General features: G+C 36.6%; 1 protein-coding gene across 17 annotated transcripts in view; it reads left to right on the forward strand.

The window, feature by feature from the left end:
* LOC106034895 (uncharacterized) overlaps window positions 1-18,688 on the forward strand; it is a 570,359-nt gene that overhangs the window by 395,471 nt on the left and 156,200 nt on the right. For 16 of the 17 annotated variants that reach the window (XR_010829466.1, XR_010829470.1, XR_010829469.1 and 13 more), the window contains one exon: window positions 1,515-1,620. The exons of the other annotated variant lie outside the window; for it this stretch is intronic. The gene's annotated coding sequence lies outside the window, so the exon portion shown is untranslated. The remainder of the gene's footprint in view (window positions 1-1,514; window positions 1,621-18,688) is intronic. 17 annotated transcript variants of the gene reach the window in all.

Here is an 18,688-nt window from a genome sequence, read left to right on the forward strand (position 1 = left end):
GCATGTCTCTTGTCTCTTAAGTATTGCAAAACAACAGCATTTCTCCAGTACTCTTTGACCAAGAAAGCCAGGTTCCATATTTTCCTTTTTTTTTTTTTTTTTTTTTTTTTTTTTTTTTTAAGTTCTGACAAGGAAGAATGCTAGGTGATTCATTTGGTGCATAACCAGAACAAATCCAAAGTTCATCTGAGTCTGTATAAGTTTTAGAAAGAGAAAGAGTGGAGAATGACCTGGATGATAACGGTGCCTGTTACATGTATTACCTCCGATAAGTTATTGGCACAACCTCGCCTTTCATCTCTGTGGAGCAACAGTGTCTCCTGGTGGTCAAGTAGCAGTTAGCATCAGGCAGGTTTTTTTTTTTTTTTTCCTAAAATATACAACTCCATGGCAGCTGATACATATGAAAGCACTATCACAATAAATTTGAGAATCTTATATTAATTATTTCCTTGTTTTCTTGTATTCCAAATGCACTCAAGTGTTTCAGATATCTGTAGTTAAGTATGTACATAAACACTTTAGAAGAACTTCATTTTGAAAAAAAGTCATTAACAAAAGGCAGCTCCCTCTGCCCGTGATCTTACTCCTCCTTGGTTATTACCCAAATGCTCTTCCCCTCCCGCTGGCCAAGGATGTGTTTGATTAGGTGATTTTATTTTTATTTTTATTTTTTACTTTTAAGGAAATAAAAAACAACACTTAGTTGTGCTGAGTCTTTAAACATTTCTCATGCATGTTCACTCTGTGCATTACTTGTAGTTAATGGGAACTTTCGATCCCTTGTGAAAAAAATGCTTTCTAAATCATTCTAATTTCTTCCATTTCATTTTCTTCACTACACACACAAAAAGGGAAGAGAGTTAATGTCTCCCTATCTTCAAATTCAATTTGAGGCGTTTCACTTGATGAAATGTATATTTGTGTAAACATTTCTCACTAGGGATGGCATCTAAATTTGCATTCTGGAATTTGACCGCAGAGCTTTATAACCTTGTGTTCTGTTCATTGATCACTAGCTGCTGTGTGCTATTTAAGTAATTTCCTTTTCATGTTTATCTTAAATTGAAAACAATATAAGGTTCTAAGCCTTCTGTGAAGAAGTTCAGGAGTATGAAAATACTGTAGACTAAATACAATTGTTCACTCCTATGTCCAAACAGCAAAATGTGGAGTTGAACGAACTTAGAAAATCTTTCTTCCATGGCAAGGTTACAGACTTAAATGAGGTTTTATTTAATATATATATATATTTTTTTTTATTCAAAAAGAAAATGTTAATAGAGTCTCCTACTGTGTAGGTACATAAAATATACAGCTGGATAAAATATAAATTGGAGTATCTATGAATAATATCAGAGAGAGCAGGTAAAGAAAGATGTGTTCCTTCAGAAATACAGATAAGCATGGATCTCTGCCATCAATGGTTAGATAAGTATTCAGAGGGTTGAACGCTTTTTATGGGAGTTTTATTGTTAATGTTTGTTTCTCTTTTTCTTTTTTTGCTTTCTTAGTGACTAAATACATCATGGAGTTATGGTACCTAGGTCTACAACTGCATGCAGATGGTGACATGCTCATATGAGAAGCCTCAGAGGACAGAGAATGACATGCAACCAGGTATTACTCAGCTTAAGTCATGTTTGCAGCTTTGTTGAATTGACAGACTAGAAAGTATTTTCAAGTCACAGGAATAACATGCTTTCTGAACTTACTGAGTATAATGAAAGGTAGTATTTGTATTTGTTCTAGGAAATGTGCAGTTAAAGACTTGTTATAAACATGCAAAAACTCAGACTTCTTAATTCAGTATAAATGAAATTGATATCTAGACACTTAAATATGATTGAATTACTATAATTTTTTCTATTTTTCCTCACTAAATCTGCTCTTCCTACTACATCTGACAATGCTGCAAGTTCTTTTGTATAAACCCTTTTATAAAGTAATAAAAGTTTAATGAATGTATAATGAAGCTTTCCATAAGCTAATGAATATACAGATGACATAGCAGTATAGTCTTATTTTAGTTTCAGACATGTAATATTGTGAGATATTCCTGTACCAAAATTCTGGTACATTTTACACAGCAACAACACATTGAAAATTCAGATGCTGGAAAGCACAGATTAGGGGATGCTCAGATCAGAAGCTTTTGTTTTGATATTGGTCCTATTTCTACCAGGTTATGACAATAAAAATGCATTGTTTTTGTTATTAAGATCCTTGTAAGAGACATAACATCTGTGAATATTGAGAGCTTTCTAAGGAGGGAGTGTCTCTGGGTTTCAATTCAAAAGAAATTCTTCTTAAAAAGAAAGCCTTCTGATGTCTGGCAACACAACTGTATAACTCCTTTCCCCCTTGCTTGCATGGGAGGTTACTCTTTTCTTATAGGTAGAGTGAAGCCCCTGTGAAGTGATGTGAAATAACTGTGTGCAAGATAGCACAACTTGTTGATAGAGCAGAGAAGATTATGTGATACCTCCTATGCAGTTTTTACAAATAGAATGAGTAACTACAGTAAGAGCCATTTAACTTTGCTGCAGACAAGTGGAGTTGTAGAGTCCTTCTTATCTATACTTATCAACAATTAATGGCTCACAGAAGGGGCTCATGTTTTTCTTTCACACCTCATCATCAGCTTTTACCATGAAAGGAATGGTGATAAAAATGATTTTTCTAACTCTATCACTGTCTGTAAAATGAATAAAGACATTCAAAAACATCATTAGTTTACAAATGGTATAACCTAGATGGTCGCAAACAGGATAGAACAAATTTCCACTTGCACGTAAGACTGGCCCATTTCTAATTTGACAGTTATGTAACCACTTCCTAGTACTGGTGGTCATAGAGAAATGTAAATTGTTCCTGCAAATCAGGTAGGCATTATGTGACATTCAGTTTTTATTAATTTTAGCTGCAAACAGGTAAAGTGCTTATCAATAAAATTCACAAGGCTTAAATGTCTGTGTATCTTGGGCATGACTCCCATGGTATTCAAGTTCCTGAACATGAATATTGCTTACAGGTTAAGATAGCTTCGTAAAAAATGTGTCTGAATTGCAAATGCATCCAAAATCAACAAAACTTAAGTGCATGGATTTACCTACGAATAAGTATGTACATAAAACCTGGGCTAATTCTTTCCATATGGGAAAGCTAACAAAAGTTTTCCTATTGATTGCAATCTATCTTCAGCTGCATGCACCATCAGTGAACAAACCAGGTGACTCTTCCACTTAAATTTATCTGCAATGCAGAAGAGTGGCTGAGAATAAATAAAAATCAGCTGCAGGGGATATCTATAGTTCTCAAAAGAGAAGGGAACAAAGGAAGAAAAGAGAGAAAGGTGTGAAATTATTCTGAGTAACTAATCCTAAGAGATGCAAGCAAACTACAAGCATTCTGGAAGCATTTCTATCATTTGGCTGGAGAAAGACTGCATCAAAGTCCTGAACACAAATGCAGTCACAGAGCTAGTGTTACTATAGAGAGAATTATAGTAACACTGCAGGGACCAAACAGCTGACATTTTAAGAACATAGGTTTTTAAGAACATAGTTTTCTCTTCAGTACACATGATGTTCATCTATCTGCTCCAGGAAAAGAAAAATAAAGAAAAAAAAAAAAAGACAATGATAAGCTAAGCCACAACTTTTAGATGGCCTAGGAGAAGACACAGTGACAATTTCCCATCTAATTCTCAGTTACTGTGATGCCATGAGTTTGAACTGTGCTATCTATTACAGCTTATGATGTACAAGCCAGAATTTTAGTAAAAGGTGAGCACCTTAAAATGTTTCTCTGTTTTTGAGACTACCATATAAAGTGGCTAGTCGTCTTTGAAAAATAACTGACCATAAGCATTTTACTAAGAGTGGCTGAGATATGATTACATCTAACAATAAATGCAGAAGCTGTTCTGTTGAAAACTTAGTCTTTTGTGAACCTTTAAATTCCCTCAAAATTAATTTAATATAACTATGGAGCTTACGGATGCAAGCTGTCCTGCATCTAATCAGACTGGAGAAAGGGGACAGCAGAAGTGTGGCCCTCCTGGATGAGATATCCTGTATCAGAGACAGAGAATATGCAGTAGCATCTGTGTTTATCTGTTATGGTCCCTGCTCAGGTCAAGGGAAGATGAAAAGATGCTCTGGGTCAGTGCATAACCCCCCTCTAGTTTGTAGGTACTTTAGCCTAAAAATTAAATCCTCCACTGATCTAAAGTAGCATAGATACTGTGGTTGTAGTGGATCTATGCTAATTTATTTCATCTGAAAGACTGACATGAAACTTTCTTGAGAAAATGTGATTTGCAATTTTTCAACAGGTTTAATTGAATCTAAAATTCAATTTGTTCATACTATCTGTAACCTTTAAGCAATCAATGGCTATACAATTTCAGTAATGACTCTTGAAAATTAGAATTATTGAAAAGGCTTACAAGTAGTGATAAGCAGAGTAAGGTGGTATTGATTGGCCAGTAGAATACATTGATTTGAACTGCAAGCAGATATTATACTAGAAGAATTGTATTACTATACTCCTTTTTGCCACTGTTATTCTGAGTCACCTGTAAGTAGATTCATGGTATTTATTTGATTACAGTTTTAATAGGTTTTAATAGCTTGAGCAGATTTATGGCTGAGGAAACATGAAAGCCTGAAAAACATCATGCAAAATGTATTGAAGGCACAAGTTTCCACAGGCTTTTTTCGTTTAATAGATTGTGAATGCTTATGATTTACTGAACAAATATGCTTACCATGTAAATTTAAGACTTTGTTTGTACTGTGCTTGCAAATGAGTTTTCTCAGTCTAAAATAAGAGTTGGATACATTATTTTTCATCTAGGTATTGTATTGTAACCTTACTTCAGCCAAGCATGAAATTTTGTACTGAAATTTGCGAAGCATGCACAGTATGTATGCCCAAGCACACAATCTGTGCGGGGACTATTTCAGTAGACTGGAAGATTTAAAATTACTAGAAATATTCCAGTTTCAATCAGGAAAAATAGAATAATAATCTGTCAAATCTACACTTAAATATATTGCTACCATATACAATGACAGAACATCATAAAAAAAAAAGAATGAATGAATCAGGACTCTGATAATTAAAGGGACTGTTCAAACAGAAGATGGTGGTCTCTGCATCAATGGACTTTTAATCCAAGCAAGTGACAGGTAAAGTCAGAGTGACCACTGTTGCAGCAGAAAATGGATTGCTATACTCTTGGTCTGACTTTAATTGGTAGGTAAGCACATAAATAGTAAGAAAGGGGAAGTTAGAGCAAGAAGAGGATTGTAAATAAAGGATGAAACTATGTAATACAAGGAGAGAAAGGATGAAACAGCAAGTTTGTTCATCCTGTCATGTTAGAGAAAATTGTGTAAAACTTAAGTTCTGTAAAAAGAAGATCAGAAGTTCCTGGCAGACCTAGAATCTTACCCTTCACTTCTACTACAGCAGTCTTTGCTTTGGCTGTTTTTTTCATCTCAAAAGCAAAGATCTATATTAGTAACTGTGCTTGTATTAGTAACTTACACCATGTGCAAGTCTCTTATCGATGTCAGTGGAAATGTCAAGCGTGAAGCGTGTTTAGCATATGCAACACAGTTATATCAAGAGGAAAATTTTGCTCTGATTTAGTCTTCTCTTACAGGACTTAATATAGATTTGACCTTAGGAAAAAAGTGAATCTGAAAGCTTGAAACAAAGTTTGAGTTGCATCTTTTAAGGGGCTGATTGTCATCTCATACTGATGGTATACCCACGTAATTGCAGTGAATTCAGTGCAACTGCACACAGTGGGTGCTTTTCTGAGAGGAAGTTTGAGTCCTCACAGTCTGATTTGGTAGACATGAGATTTAGAACAGTTAAAAGACATCACAGCTCTATTTTTTGCTGATCTCAGTAGGAGCTAAACAGTTTGCACAATTCAGAGATTGGATGTAAATGTGAAAAATGAGGTTACTTACTTAACACACATAAAGCCTATTGGCTGCTAATCTGTTTTGATCTTACCTTAAAGTTTACATAAACTATATTAGTAATACCTTGCAGCTCAATATTTTTCCTTCTTTACACATCCAGTTTTAAAAGATAAAACCTTTTTACTTTTTTTTTCCCCTGTTGTAAAATGAATATACATCAGTGTAATCCAGAATATTTTCATGATATTCCCACATCTTTGTATGTGTCCAGTATAGGAAATACTGTTGTTGCATTTGCAAAACTTCATGATTCATCTTTTAAAAGTTCTTCCTCAGCTGTATTTCTGGAAGATGTAGTGAAGAGCTTGTCTATTGCTGAAATGGTTAAGGATCAAGTTTTGAAGTTTATCTTCACTGAAACATCACATGGAAGGGGCTGAAGGGTCAAAATGAAGCTGCACTACAACGAAAAATCAGTCGTTACTCTTTTGTGTTGTATGTAAACATGATGTTTCTCAGGCCTCGAAGTTTCAAGTCAGCTTTATACAAAACTATTTATAGTAGAGCTACAAACATATAAGTGTCGTTTTTGTTTTTTATCTGCATCTACCACCCATGCAAACACACATCCACACCAACACACAAAAGGATGACATACGAAATAATGAGGAACATTGAAAGAGAGTAGGGAACCTGGGCATTTTTTTTTTATCTTTTTTTCCCCACATGTCTATTTCAGGTTTCTAATTCAAGAGCACCTTTACACAAAAGTTTTTACCACATAAGTTTTTGTGGCTTACAAGTTTTCAAGCAACCTGCAAAATGTCTCTAAATCTCCATATTTGCCTGAATGCTGTCAAAAATAATTATTAATCTGAGCACTTACTTTGTAAATGCCTTTACCAATATTCAGCATTCATACTTTATTATATTACTGCTTCAAAAGCTTGAGTCATCCCGTCGGGGTCCAGAAGCTATTCTTGATCAATCATGCAGGACTGTAGTAAGCCAAGGCAGGGTACCATCAGACATCAAAGCAAGCTGTTAATCCTCTTATGTTATGCACATACACAGAAGTTTGCATTTCAGAGACAAAATCTTATATTGCCTTTTTAATGTTTGCTAAAATGCTACTCAACATTCAAGGTTTGGTATGTTTTATGATTGCAGTTTTGTCGTGGAAACCACCTGTTTCTATGGAGTTGTTTGCCAGAATCTAATCTTTCATTTAAATAAGAAATGTTTGTGTTTATTACACTTGGATACCTAGAAACCTAGAGACTTCATCTGCATTAGTCTTCTTTCTCTTGGGCAATACATATACACATAGCAAGAGATATGCTTTTCTATGGCTGAAAAGTCTCATCCAAATGCCATCAGCATGTAAACCAATACAGTGTTCTCTAAACTCCCCAAATAGCCTGAAACAGGAGCTCTGGAAGGTGCAGCATGTTGTCTTTATGGAAGTGCTGTAGTGTTAGTGAAATGGAAAGATATAATCAAGAAAACTATAAACATTTCACTATAAACTTATGCAGTTTGGATTACAACATAAAGCTACTAACTCAGACCCTAGTGTACTCTCATGTTCCTAGATGCAGACAAATTTACTACGGGCTGATGTCTAGATGGAGAAACCAGTAGCTTAACAGCAGACAAGGGGTCAGTTTAACAGTTTGCACATGATTTTGAAACACATAAAGATGTACGAAAAGTATAAGCAAAGTGGAAATTAAGAACATTTAATAGCATAGGAATGTAAGTTTTTAAGAGTTGTGGATGTAAAACAAATCCTTTACTGTGGTGCTTGCATTAATTTGCAAAGCCTATCATAGAATTCTGGATTTTCTTAAATTTCCCTAAATGGATTTTCCTTAATGTTAATAAATAGTGAGGACTCACAGTGGAGTAAAGCATGATATGAAGGAAGAGTTGAAGTTCCTCCTCTTCTTTACACCTCTCTCCCAGTGTGAGTTACACTGTGGGGCAAGAGGAGCACCTTGGACCCACGCCGAGCACTGCTATGCAGAGCCCTGAGTCCAGGATATGGTGGGGGTAAGGTGTGGGGTTACTTCAGCTCTGCAGCTTGCACGGACTGGTCTACATGGACTAAAGACTCATGCAGATGAACGTGAATTTATACAGATGGAAGAGCCACTTCACGGAAAATATCCTTGACTGGAGCATGAATGCAGAGTGTACCAGATTAAGATGGAATGGTTTGTGGGTAGCCCAGGTCCAGGAAGTGTCTTTGTTCAGAATGAAACATCTGTGTTTTACGCTAATAAAAACAGCAACTGGTTTGGGAAGCAAAATTCATCTCCCTCTCTCCCTAGCAAATCTCTGTAAGACTTCCTATTTTTGGAAAGAGCACATCATTAAACAGGAATAGCAAAAACCAAATATGTAACTTGATGCTTAATGTAGCACCCCAGTTGTTCAAGAGTCCTTCATACTCTTGGGTGATTTTTCTAGTTACTCCTGTATTGTTGCCAGGGCCCTGAGGCCTAATTAGTAGACCTTAATGGCCCCACACAGCCGCACCTGGGGCCTCCCCCCACACCCTCCGCCTGTGTGCCCAGGAGCCTCATTCCAGTTCAGGTTTGGGCTTTCAGTTCTTTTCTCAGCCTTGTCTGTGACCATGCCTCTTGGACCTGTGCTGCAAGTAGCCTGACTCCAGCCCTGTCTTCTGGTTAAGTTTCTCAGCCCTGTGCTGTAACCTTAAGTCTAGTCTCATCTCTGATCCTATCTCCGCTTGCTCCTGACTGGGTCCCCTGGGCAGACCCTACCCCTGGTTTGCTGCTTGCTGTGCCTTCAGTGCCCCCAGTACTAACACCTGGCTCTGCCTGCTGTGGTCAGGTATTGTGCGACTGTGTTGGCAGGGCCACTGCTTTGTGCTGGGTCATCCCTTTGCTCCTGGCTTCTCCTCCACAGGAGAAGCTCTTGTACTGCTCTTGGCAGCTGTAGGAGACACTGAACTTGGCTGAAGAAAGGGTAGAAGGTGCGTCTCTTGGGGTTCAAGCACTGAGCTGCTCAGCTTTACGGATGTAGTAGCAGTTCTGTTGCATGTGCTGCCAAAAACGTCAAGGTTGAGTTGATTTCACATTTGGAGGGCCCATTCAGAGATCATGTTTGGCATGATTTAAGTGGCAAAATCTCCGCTAAGTTCTGTTGGGGATGGCTGTCAGCACCTAGCAGGCTCACTGCAGTAGTCGTTATTTAAGTGCAGAGTTGGTTTCTTTACCATGCTTTTGTTATAACATTGTTTGCTCTACTATAGCACCTATCTTAGTGTTTAGAGATGTGATTTTTTTTCTGTATTTTTGCTCTATTTCCTAAACAGTAATTTAGGATTAGCTGAGAACACTGGTAACCAACATTTTATGTCTCTGACTACCACCCATCTGTACAACCAACCCACAGGCAGCCTGCCTGGATTTACCTGGCACAATAATAACTGACATAAGTATTGAAATTTCTCTTCCACATGGGATGGTCTGGCTGGTCTGGAGACTGCTGACAGAACAGAAGGAAAACTCGCTGTTGTGGGCAGGCACTGTCTGCTCTTTCTGACCTTCCCAGTCAGAAAAGACCTGTGGCTATTTTAAGATAATAATACAAACAAAAAGTGTATATATACACACACAAAAAGTGTATATATACACACACCCTACAGTGTAAACCCCCGCGTTCCTTTTATAGTCTCATCTTCACACTTTCTTAAGTGCTAAAGGCAAGCATGAGGTATTTTAACCACAAGTCAAAAAAAAAAAAAAAAAAAGCAACATAAAAATGATTTTCTTTGTAGAATATTTCAAAAAAAAAAAAAAGTTTATGCCCACAGTTTCTTGGATGACAGTACAATACATTTCAATGTGATGATGATTTCCATCTTAATGGCTTAAATTATTTTTAAACTTTATGTTGTTTCTTATTCACCTAACCTACGTAGTGAGTACAGAAAAGCTGTGCAATTCTCTATTGCTTTTGTTTTTTTTTTCTGGAGGAAGATGGGACTTTGGTAGATATTTTTTCAGGACAAGTCTTTGCTGGAAAAATGAACAGTGCTTTTCAATTCTAGATATAAGATTAACTTCAAAGTCCTTTTTCATTGTTGTTCTTTTTTCCCTTTGTCTTCCAATAACAAACTATTTTGTGTATATATACGCACACACACACAGAAGGAAGCTTCAGAGATCACAGGAAATTATTTTAGCAATATCTCAGAAGATGGCCTCCAATAACATTTTTTATTACCGCAGAGAAGGCTATAAAATAGATTTTTGCCTTGTGTCTATTCCCACATTGAATTCAGGCTCTCTTCTGTCAGGGAAAATTATACTTTTACTTGTCTATCCTCTAACCTACTCCTCCCATTTCATATAATTCAGAAGACTTTGGGAGAGAGCCTTCTAACAAAATTAAATGATATTTGACATTTTTTACGATCTCAAGTTCATTGTACCATAAAGAATAGAAAAGATGAACTGTTGTTATTCTCACTGAAAGACTGGGACAACCCCAAAAAGCTCAGGATTAACTGTGCTAAGTGATATATCTGTATTAATGAAGATGGTTCATGGAAGTAAATCTGGATGCATGATAGGTATCGGGTATGTTGAGACTTGAGGGGATAAAAGAGTGGTGTCTGCGTCTGGGAAACTGCATCACAAAAACTCTGATTCAGCAAAGTATTTTACTACAGGCCTATCTTTAAGCAATTTACAATTGCTTTCTTGTTTGTAATTATTAGGAATTATTTGGTGCCTGAAACTAGGAACACATTCCCAAATCTATGAAATTTATGACTTTGTCACAGTCTCACAGGAAGTCTGTTGCAGCTTTAGGAAGTGAATTACTACCCCCTTATTATGAATCCAGTATTGTGACCTTAAATTCACTTTTTTCATAGGCATTTGGATGACAAAATCTTGGCCTTTTTACTTGCACTCTGGCTTCTCAGTTCTACAGGCATAGCAGGATTATAGATTACAGCACACAGGTGTGTTTTTATTTTTTGAATGTGATGTCCTTCAGCTTTTATACTAGTCAGTTTATTTTCTGTTTCTGACTGAGCAAGTGATTGGACTAATCAGTTACAGCAGACCCAAAGTAAATATCATGAATGTACCCTCTTTTTAGCCTATTGAGACAAAACATGAACAAAGAAGCTGTAAGATGCTTTATTAAGAAATAGTCCGATATACTAGTGAATGTTGAGATGCTGCATGTTGAGTTGTATTTTAGTTGATCTGGATGTATGTGAATATCTTAATGATGCTATTTTTTTTTTCATTGAAGGTTTGATAACTGAAACTGCATTTACTGTGTTAGTTTTGGGGTTTTTTGGTGTGTTATGACACAGCAATGAGAGGTTGGAGATGAATTAAAAGGAACTCATCTCCTGTAGCACGAGACACACTATTGCTCTTAGTAAGCATGATTCAGATGAGCCATGAAGTACTCATTTCATGCTAATGAGGGAAGGAGAACGAGGTGCATGTAGTACAAGTTAACCTTTTAACAAACACTCATCTGGACAAGTGATTTTCTACCTCCTGAATGCTTGTTTTACTTCGTCTGGCTACGTAAGGACCACACCTGAACAGCACATCTTTCCAAATGCAAAAGGGTACTTTTTACATTACCACCTGACTTGCTTTGGGCGAGAATGTTCCTTACAATATCCTGTTGTTTACAATGAGATATGAGTAGAAGTATATTAGAAATTCAGAGTAGAACTTCTGTTTCAGACTTCAAATTACTTCTTGAAAATATTTGTGTAGCACATTGTAAGATGCTTTCACCTCTATTTTCATAGTGCTTAATAGATTTTGATGATATAAAACATTAATTCTTTCTTCTGAATAGAAAGGATTAAAAACAAAACTCTGTTTAGAAATGCTGGGAATGTCTGTAATATCCTTCCCAATTAAAAATAAGCTCATCCTAAGCATTCTTTTCTTGGCTTCACCGATGCATACCGACAAAATAGACTCTTCATTGTTTTATGTCTGAAAAGGTAATGATGATAAATGAAGACATAGTCCCATGAAAAACGTCTTGTTCAAGGACATATCTTTTATATTTCACAAATATCTCAGTTCTTAATAGAACATTTCTGTTGCAAATACAAAACAAAACAAAAATAATTGGTCTTACTCAAAGTCTCAGCAACTTATATAGAAATTCTTATAAATTATAGAAAATCTTATATCTTATATAGAAATTCTGTTTCTCTAAACTTTATTATCATATTAAGACATGCATACAATTAAGTCAGGGGAGAAAACATTTCCTTCATAATGCCCACAGGAATCTAGCCAGGTGCCGTGTCCCCTGTGCCTGTCTCCATTGGCTGCAAGTTATTGCTGGACCACTTTCTTGCTCTCCTTGCTGAGTCTTGAGATCTTACTTCTTCTGAGCTGTGGGATCCGCTAATTCATGCCTCCTGTTGAGAAGAGTGATAGTTTCCCAACACAGCCCTGGCTGTGGTATCAGAGCACTTCCCAGTGAGCTGATGTTAGTAGCCCAGCACCTGCAGACATGCTATGGTGCAGAGGTTGCTTTTCAGGGTGGTGAGCTATTCTGCACCCAGATGAGGCTCTACAGGACTTGCCTCTTGTGGGGCATGAGTTCCTGGGTTTGTGAATAACACAGTGTTGTCCCTGTATGAAGGAACATGTAAAGTCCTCTCTTGTTTGTTTAGGTTTGGTTGGCCTTTCTTTACTGGCAAAATCTAGGAGATTTCCATGCTCCCCTGGCAATCAGAACAACCTGTAGTGGTATATTATCAGTGTGATTGGTGATACCATTAAAAACTGTTCATCACTAACATGCAGAGTAAGTACTGCCAGATTTAGGCATGTGAAGTTACGAGGTTAGAAAGACCTTGTGAAGCGATTGTCTCTTAGACACTAAATTGTGATTCTTCAGTTTAAAGGACAATCATTATTTTTAGAAATCATTTTCCCCAAATGACAGTTTTTATACCTCTGGAAGACAATTATCACTTAAGGTAAGCCTGAGAGATAAAATATAAATACATGGTATAAAATGCAAAGTTCTCTAAGAATATATAAAATGTTTTAAAGTTGTTGTTGCATTAGCATATGTTGAAATACATTTTCTGAGGATATCTGAACTATGATTCATAATGTAATTTGAGAGAACATTTTGAAACAAAGAATGAAAGTTGATTCATAATTTTAATTAACACTGATAGTTTGGAAGCAAGTGAGTAGAGCTTCTAAAAAGCAGAAGACTCATTTTCCCATTTAAAATAAAATAATAGATTTTTTCTTAAACCTAACATTTTTAAAAGCTGCAAATTTTCTTTTCTACAGCTGGCTAAATGAACTGTTTTTGTTTGTTTGTTTTTGTTATTTCCTGTCAAACATAATTAAAATAGATACTTTTCTACTTTTTCAATTTTAAAATACTTAAATGTTAAAGATGTATCATGGAATAATAATAAAAAAAAAAACAAACAACTTATTGTGAAAGCATTTATGGGCGTGCTTATTCTGAAACCTTGGAGCATCCTGGGATAGTAATATTAAGACTGTACATTGTGGGGCAAATAAGGAAATGCTTCTTGGTGCTTTTAAGTATAGTGTTAATTTGTAAGACATAGATTTTATTAAGTCTAAAGAACACAGCTTTTATTTACATAAATTGAGAATTCTTTAAAATAGTATTTATATGAGATATGTTTGTTTTAGGAGTCATAATTTCAAATAAACTTAATTGGAATGTATGATAAACATATTCAATTTCAAGTAATGGCTGATTACTGTATATGAGTATTTTAAATATATGATGACCACTAATTTTTAATTGCATAAAGTTACTTTAAATATGAGGTGAAAAAGAGCTTTAAAAAGTTATGATTACTTGCAAAAAGTTGTGAATAATATCATAAGGAGGACACTAAAAAGACTAAAATTTAAGCTAGAGAGTACTGAATATAAAGAGACTAAAAAAAAGGTGTATACATAAGTAAGATAACAACAAAAATTTATTTATTTGTTTTAAATGTATACAAAGGATGGTATGAAGCTTTAATCTAAGTTAAAAGATGGTGTTAACAATATTTTAGGTAACAAAGATCTTGAATTTTATTAACAACTACACCCAGACTTATTAAGCAAAATTCCATTAGTCACAATACTTCAACCGTGTACATGTAAAAAAAAAAAAACACGATCCCATGTAACCAAAATTCCTTAAGTTTTTCTAGTGCAAAGAGGGGTATAGTTTGCAGTTCTCAGAGAAATCAAGTCAAAGAGTCAAGGTCTTAACTGTCTCTCAGTTTGAAGAGGTTTAATTGTGGAAGAAAGGTCAACTTCATTCAGTAATATCTAGCTGTATGTATCTTAGTGATAATGGAGCAAATTTTTTTTGCATGAGAGTTTATATTGCAATGTATATAAACAGGGTGTTCAATGAATCTTGTATGAAATGGTTAGTTGTCTTTATCCATAAGTCAGTAGTTCTATTGATTTGATGAAGTCTGAAATATCATTAAGTATATTCTCTAGCCAAAGAATCATTTCACAAGAGAACCTGAGGGTCAATGTGGATGTATTCTGAAATTTAAATCACCTTCTACTTGGTTAATTTTCATTGTTGGACATTTACAAATACACATTTTGAGATGTAAATGTGAAAGTGTGGGGGGTGGGGTGGGGGGGTGGGGAATCTAATATGTCATATAGAAAGGACTGACATTTAAAGGAATGCATATTTAATCTAAGCATCCTCTTATGAATATGGTATCCTGAAACATGCAGATAAGGACTATTCACCCTGGATATTGCAGTATTAAGCAAACTGAAGTTTGAATGTTGGATCCTTAATGCGAAACGTACTGCATTAGTGGTCATATTGATTGGTAGTTATTACTGAAGTTTGTTTTGTTGTCTGATAATGATTGGGTAATTACCTTAAGGTCGATGAATTCACGTTAATTAGATACTGAATGTGAAAATAATCATGGGAAATGAGTAAAGACTAGCTGGCTGACTTTTATTGGTAATTATTAATTATTAACATTTCTCGTTATTAAAATTTCTCAAAGGCAAGACAGGAAATTTATTCTACAATACTAATTTGTCTACTTGGTGCCCTTAGCATTGTACTTGGGAATTGAAATCCCATGTTCTTAATACAAATGATGTTGAAGTGTTTTGACCCAGGTCTTACAGCTATGTTTTTATCGTTTGAGGAAAAAAAAAAATGTTCAGACTGTGATACTGGTAGTTTAGGAGATTTTTCTTGTAAGAAAACTAATTTCCATGGGAAGATCCTCTTAGGTACTTGCAAGTTTCAAGTGGAGAAAGTGAGAATAGAAGAACAGAGGGAAAGGAGACAAATCTTAGGTGAAACAGCACAATCCTTTATAAAACATAAACATAGTATCTTGGCAACTCGTTTGGAGGCTTCTGAAACGTCCAGCTTGTCTATTCAATTAGTCATAATTACAGAATTACTGGGATTGGGAGGGACTTCTGGAGGTCATCTAGTCCAATTCCACTCTTCAAACAGGGTCAGCCAGAACAGGTTGCCCAGGAGCACGTCTAATCAAATATTGAGTATCTCTAGGGAGGAAGACTCCACAACCTGTGTGGGCAGCCTGTTTACCTCACAGTAAAATGTTTTGTTTGTTTGTTTGTTTGTTTTTTGCTTTTCTTTTGATGGAATTTCCTATATTTCAGTTTGTGCCTTTGTGCCATTGCCTCTTGCCCACTGGGCACCACTGGGAAGAGTCTGTCTCTGTCTTTGCTCCTACCATCAGTTTTTAATACACCTCAGTAAGATACCCTTGAGCACCTCTTCTATGTAAAATACCATTTTAATTGTATATTTATTTGAATTAAGGTTGAGGTAATTGTTGTCTCTGAGTGTTTGCTTCTAAGACTATCAGTAAGCACTGTAGGGGGGATTTTTCAGATAAGAGTTGATTTATGCTTTGTGAAGTGACAGAGAATACTATCATACGGTATTTTTTGTGTGTGCAAAAGTTATTATGGGATGATAAGACTGAAGTTTTTATGGAGACGCTAGACTTTTTGGAAAAGAAGTATTCTTCCTTCAGTATTATCTATAACTGCTTTTACCCTGCCTTTATTTTCTACCGTAACTACTTCCTGGAAGAAAAAGGTGATCATGAGAAATATCTGGATTATTATCTGCACAGACCAGCTTTTTTTACTGATGTCTTTAATACATTTATTGAGAATTCACACTAACTGTATTTTATGTGTGTATGCTTACATGCTGACTTATTCTACGTTACCTACGTTACCCTGATTTTATAACCATATTCTTTGTTCAGTGGAGTTTGTGCTGACAGTTTTGGGTTGGAGTGCCCACTCCAGTGAAAGACAGTTTTTTCTTATTATTTTTTTTAAAAGTAGAATTTCAATTTAAGATAGACTAAGTATTAAAATAAATAAATAAATCTGCACAGCACAGAGAATTTTTTCCATAACCATGGAGTATTTATTTGCCATTGGCATCGTCACCCTCACTTCATGGGACCAGTACATAGTTCAAGTCTGGCACTTGATGTATTGGTGCTACAAGATAGACAATGCAGAGCAAGGTGCAGGGACACAGTGTGCCTTCAGCTGGCATTCACCAGGACTGGCACCTCCAAAGTTCAGGCCGTGCATGGGCACGGCAGCTGCATGGCATGATCAAAGCCAGGCCAGGCGTGCTGCTGTCCTGGGGTGGGAGCAGAGGCAGCACTGCGCCCTGGTGCCCATGGCATGGCATTCATGAGGAGGCTCCATGTGGTAATGCTGGGAGAGATCTCAAACGTACCCCCAGCAAAAAGAAAATAACTGTAAGAGGATAGTTAGAATAGTTCTTGAGTTCTTGTGTATAGTTCTTGTGACTTGATTATTTTTTTTTCTGAGAAAATCCCAGGCCCAACAGTATTTAAGATTTTATGAATTCAATCTGCCTAATGAGGCGCAATAGAGGTGACAGCATCCCCAGTGCAGAGCCGTGTTTTTAATTTTGACGAGTTATGCATGGCCAGAAACAACAACAGTAATTTCCTTTCTACGAGCGTTATTACTTATAAATCACGTTGGTACCACAACAGCATTAATGAGAAAGGATGAGCAGATACAGCAGAAGCTCCTTGATCCGCCCAGTATCTCTCCTCCTGCTGGTGCTTGCGCAGCAAGCTACAGACAGCTCTTTAGATCTGGTCCCCGTGGTGGGTGACACCTGTTTCATTGACTTTATTGTTTATTTAGGGCACACTGCAGCCTGCCCTGTGCTGCTGTAACAGGCTGCAGCTGGGCAGGGTGAGCCATGGGCCAACATCACCAAGCTCAGGGCACTGAGGTCTGTGCAATACTGGGTGTCTGGGGGAGGGCCTTTGCTGGGGAGATCCTGCCAGAGGGTCCCCAGTGGAAGAAACTGTGCTCTGGGGAGAAGCAGGATTATGGGAAGTCCCGAAGGACAGCTCCCAGCCAGCATCAGTAACAACCTGCAGCTGGAGAGATTGTAAAGGTACAGGGTATGACCACAGCCTTAGTATTGCTGTTTGGTTGGGAATCACGCTTTTAAGGCATGGCCAAAAATGATATGATTTAAAACCTGGGAAACATGCCCATCAGTTACTCTGTGAGGGAATCTTAAGATTACATCCACTCTTCTTAAAAACTGATAATTCAGATAAATGTTAAGAGTCAAAGCATTCAACAGCTTGAAATTCTTCTTTCCACCAAAAGCTGGTTGCACGTAACACAAGCATCAACTGGTTGCGGTGAAGCATTGTTGCCATTCCATGGACATCCTGTACAAGCTGCACAAACTTGAATTTCACATGGCAAGTAAAATTTTGTTGCTCAGATGATTGCTAATTCAAAAGGGAAAGAAATATCCAAAGGGAGCTGTTCTGTCTAGTAAAGACTTACGTAAGTATTGTAATAATATTCCCCTAACATTACTTCCGGGTAAAGTAATAACTGGGCTGTTGTGTAGTTTATAAGAAAAAAGAAAATCTGCAGTCATTTAGCCATGGAGTGGCAGCAACTGCTTACATTGTTGTTGTGAAATGGAGAAGAGTATTTTTCCCCCCTTAATTATAAATTACGTGATTTAGCTAATGTTGGAGTTGAATGTAGTTTGTAAATCAGTATTTGTTCTTTTGTTTTAGAAATACGCTTACTTATGGTGGTCTGACCCCACCCCTGAATCCCAGTATCCCTTCTTAATTGGAAAAAACAAACAAACAAACAAAAAAACAGCAGTGAAATACATGCTGCAGTGAGATCACTACCACTCTCTAGTTTTATAATATTTCTCTGACAGCTTTCCTCACCACAAAGCAAAGGGGGATGCTAAGCACTAAAGGGACTGCGTAGAGCTAGTAGCTGTCATAAGAAAACAGCATTCTTAGTTTAGTGTACTAAGGTAGAACTTAGGGCTCCTTGTCCCTATACATTGCACATCTCCCATGCAGAGAGCAACTCTTGATGCTCTTCCTTTGTGGAAAGGGATTCTAAAATTACTGTTCATGGGTGAAGATGTCTAGGGATATTTCTTCTGCTGATCATCAGCTTGAAAATGGACCTACAGTTCTTGTAACCTGAATAATATGGTTCTTCCCTTTTGTATATTTATCTGTACCTGTATGTATGAATGACCTATGTGTATCCCATCTGTACCTGTATATATGGGCATATATAGACATAGGAAAATTCCTATATGTAAAG

Source organism: Anser cygnoides, chromosome 2, assembly GCF_040182565.1.
Source record: "Anser cygnoides isolate HZ-2024a breed goose chromosome 2, Taihu_goose_T2T_genome, whole genome shotgun sequence".
In the NCBI taxonomy this organism is placed as follows: domain Eukaryota; kingdom Metazoa; phylum Chordata; class Aves; order Anseriformes; family Anatidae; genus Anser; species Anser cygnoides.